The sequence below is a fragment of the Meleagris gallopavo genome, chromosome 10 (genome assembly GCF_000146605.3).
Source record: "Meleagris gallopavo isolate NT-WF06-2002-E0010 breed Aviagen turkey brand Nicholas breeding stock chromosome 10, Turkey_5.1, whole genome shotgun sequence".
Taxonomy (NCBI): Eukaryota; Metazoa; Chordata; class Aves; order Galliformes; family Phasianidae; genus Meleagris; species Meleagris gallopavo.
This window is the reverse complement of record NC_015020.2, coordinates 18,699,396-18,699,683: the sequence shown is the minus strand read 5'-3', so window position 1 is coordinate 18,699,683 and position 288 is coordinate 18,699,396. Positions and strand designations below refer to the sequence as shown.

Genomic DNA, 288 nt, shown 5'->3' with positions numbered 1-288 from the left:
GCGGAACCGCTCGGTGCCGCCCACGGGGCCCAAACGGTCCTGGTGTCGCTCCGCACCGAGCAAATCGCGCTCCCGCCGGCGTTACTCACGTTGGGGCGCGGAAGGCGTCGTCCCACCGCGGTCCTGGGGAGCAGCGCCGTGCGCGACGCTGCGGCGGTCCTACGGAAAGGGAAACAAAACACAAAACTCGTCCTAATGCTGCTGTACCTAAAGCCATCCCCGTGCGCGGCTGCGGCTCTGCCCCACGGGGCCGCGCAAGGGCGCAGAGGCTGCGGGTACGAACCCGGC

At 69.8% G+C, this 288-nt stretch overlaps 1 protein-coding gene across 1 annotated transcript in view; it reads left to right on the top strand.

Annotated features, from left to right (window-relative positions):
- SLC35D1 (solute carrier family 35 member D1) overlaps window positions 1–288 on the top strand; it is a 7,931-nt gene that overhangs the window by 646 nt on the left and 6,997 nt on the right. The window lies entirely within an intron of this gene.